The sequence below is a fragment of the Miniopterus schreibersii genome, assembly GCF_964146895.1.
Source record: "Miniopterus schreibersii genome assembly, chromosome: X".
Taxonomy (NCBI): Eukaryota; Metazoa; Chordata; class Mammalia; order Chiroptera; family Miniopteridae; genus Miniopterus; species Miniopterus schreibersii.
Window position 1 is genome coordinate 85243916 of NC_138104.1, and position 3193 is coordinate 85247108.

Here is a 3193-nt window from a genome sequence, read left to right on the forward strand (position 1 = left end):
CTAAAACTCTTTATTTCCTAAACGTTGCTGGTAACCCATGAATGACCTGTGGCCCCATCCCAGACGCTCTGGATCAGAATCTGTGTGAAATGGACCTAAGAAGCTCCAACATTAGCAAGTGCTCCTGGGTGATTTTATTGGGAAGTTTAGGAAACACAGTTACAGCTAGTGTCTGAAACTCCACCATTTGAGTTTATCTCTTTGGTTGAGCAGCACACCTCAAACTTTTGTTTGCACAAAAGAACCCTATTTTCCACTATTTGAGCTTAATCCCTTTGGTTCCACAGATCTTCTCAAAGGTTGGGAAATATTCATTCTAAGAATGTTAAGGTTCCTGCACCCACCCTCACTGAGTTGAATTGAGTGGGCCTGCTGTGGAGCCCATTAATGTTTGTTTTGACTAGCATGTTAAGGGCATTCTGTTGAAGGTGATCCTTGGAAGGCACTTGCAGAAATATTGGTTCCATTAGAATTTATTCTTCTTGAAAATAAACACATTTCACTCTTACACTTTGGAGTAAAAGAAGGATTTGAAAATTGGGTTTAATTCCAGATTATAAATACATTTGACTATAAATTCTGAGAGGACAGATTTTTTACGGGGGAGGGGGTGTTGTGTTTTTTCCCTCTTTCGTGCAGTGACGGATGCCCAGCACCTAGGAGTGGCTTTTACATAGTAGATGCACACAAACAACTTGTTGAACTTTTTAAGCTAAATAGTAATAGTTATAATAATAATAGTACTGAGGTTTAGGCTGCAATACAGAATAAAAAGTGTTATTTGAGCCAAGGAGAGATTGCCATCCGGGGCACAGAGAAGGACAGGGTTATAAGGGCCAGCGAAGGGGCTGTTCCCATTTCGGTCCTGCATGTGGCTGCAGGGCTCGGGCTAGGTCACCAGGGACTGGCTGGGCCCATCCTGGAAGTGGAGGACGCTGCATCCTGAAAGCGATCGGCTCCTTTCAAGGTTGGGATGCAGGGGTCAGGCCTCCAGGACGAGGAGGGCGGCAAGTGCACGCGTATCCGCGCGGCCATCGCTGACCCAGGATGTGTGCTGCGGGCCTGGAGCCGAGTGTAAGCGCAGTTCAGCTGAACATTCCCGTGAGCTCGAGGTCTGAGGCGCGCCGTGCACGGGTCCCACGTCCTCAGTGTCCTCCCAGCTCTGCTTTGCGGGCCTCCGTTCCTGCTCCTCCCGTTTGTTTTCCGAGACCGACTTCAGGCGTGAGCTCGGGTGTGAAGGCCTCGCGCCCCTCGCTCTTGCCCTGCGCCCTGGTCCCGCGGAGGCGCGTCCTGACCAGCGGCAATTCTCAGAGGCGTTTGCACAGCCAGAGCAGGGTGCCAGGGACCCGAGTACAGAGGCAAAGTGTAAAACGACGCGCGCTCCGCAGGGAGCCGGCGGAGCCCGCGAAGAAGAGCCGGGCGCGGGCGCAGCCCCCGGGAAGCACGCGGGCCCGGGCCCGGCCGCCGGTGCCAGGGCGCATGCGCGGGCCTGCCGCCCGCCGGGCTCCGGGTCGCGGCCGCGGCTCTGGGCCAGCGCGAGGCCCCGACGGACGCTCTGCACACGGCCCGCGCCCGCCGCCGGCCCGGCGCGCCGCTTGCGTCAGGCCCGCGGGGGCGCGGCTGCCATCTTGCCGCTGCGGCAGCGCCTCTGCCGGCCGGGCCGGGAAGCCGGGAGCGGGCGGCCGATCGCCGGGCGCCATGGCGGCGGCGCGCCTGCGGGTGGCGGTGGTCTGCTCCAGCAACCAGAACCGCAGCATGGAGGCCCACCGGCTGCTCAGCAGGAAGGGCTTCGCCGTGAGCTCCTTCGGGACGGCGGAGCGCGTGAAGCTGCCGGGGCCCGCGCTGGACAAGCCCAACGTGTACGACTTCGGCACCACGTACGACGAGATGTACAGCGACCTCGTGAGCAAAGACCGCGACCTGTACACGAGGAACGGCGTGCTGCACATGCTGAGGAGCAACAGGCGGATCAAGCCGGGCCCCGAGCACTTCCGCAGCTGCACGGACGAGTTCGACCTGATCCTCACGTGCGACGAGAAGGTGTACGACGACGTGGTGCGGGAGCTGACCGCGCGGGAGCAGGAGAGCTGCCGGCTGGTGCACGTGGTCAACGTGGACATCAAGGACACCTACGAGGAGGCCCGGCTGGGCGCCATCCTCTTCTCCGAGCTCTGCCAGTGCGTGCAGCTCATGGACGACGTGGACAGCGAGCTGGGGGAGCTGCTGCTGGAGTTCGAGGAGCAGAGCGGCCAGACCTTCCTGCACACCGTCTGCTTCTACTGACCGCGGCCGGCCTCGCGCAGCGCCCGGCGCCGCCTCCCGTTGAGGCGCTTTCCTTCCCGGAACCTCGCCGGACTCCGGCGGCTTCCCCGCTGGGCAGCGGAGCCCGAAGAAACTTGACGCACGAACGCGGGTTAACAGCGATCAGTTTTTTATCCCACTTTCACTTACAAGTGGGATAGGGTTTATGAAGTTCTTTTCTTTAACCAAAAAGAAATAAATGGTTTATGGTACATTTCCTCCCAGTATATCTGCCTTTCATTCCGCGGTTGTCCTGTAAACGTGCTGCTAGTTTAGGAAAAAGTCAGAGCGGGTGGGGCCCAAACCCTTGCGATGCTGCCGACCCACAGGACTGTCTCGGGTGAGTGCAGGCTTTGGGCTGCCCCCTCCGAGGAGAGAGGACACTGTGAGGGCCGAGTGTGGGACCCAGAGGGCAAGGTGTGGTGCGATGGGACGCATGCATGGAGTGAAGTGTAGGAAGGATGCCTGCAGCGCTCCCCTTCCCTCCCTCCCTTATTTTCCGAGCTTTCCCTGCCTATGCCTGTTGAGTTGTATAGTCTCATTCGGTGTCAACAGGCGGGCGGGGCCATGACATCCAATGAGTCGGGTGACTACCCCTCCTCAGTTCGTGACGGCCTGCACCTGAGTGTTCACTTGCTCTTATGTCAGGGAAGCAGAAACCCTGAGTGCGCCCGACATCTCCAACTGGGAAAAGGCCAGCCTGTGGGGTGCAGCTCTTACGCCTTCTGCAAGGGCTGCTGCCAGCAAGGAATGACTCCAAGGGGTAAGAACTGTCCCCTGCAGAGACACGTCTGTTCCTGCCTTAGCTATGGATGTGACAATGTTAGGGGGACACTACAGTGGCTCCTCCCAGCTGTTTCGGGATCTGGGATGGTATCTTCTGAGAGCTGCA

The 3193-nt window shown here is 58.3% G+C and overlaps 1 pseudogene across 1 annotated transcript; it reads left to right on the forward strand.

Annotated features, from left to right (window-relative positions):
• Positions 1-1698: 1698 nt before the first annotated feature.
• LOC308551407 (RNA polymerase II subunit A C-terminal domain phosphatase SSU72 pseudogene) lies at positions 1699-2283 on the forward strand (annotated as a pseudogene). The gene has a single exon. The product of its transcript is annotated as an RNA polymerase II subunit A C-terminal domain phosphatase SSU72 pseudogene (transcript).
• Positions 2284-3193: the final 910 nt, after the last annotated feature.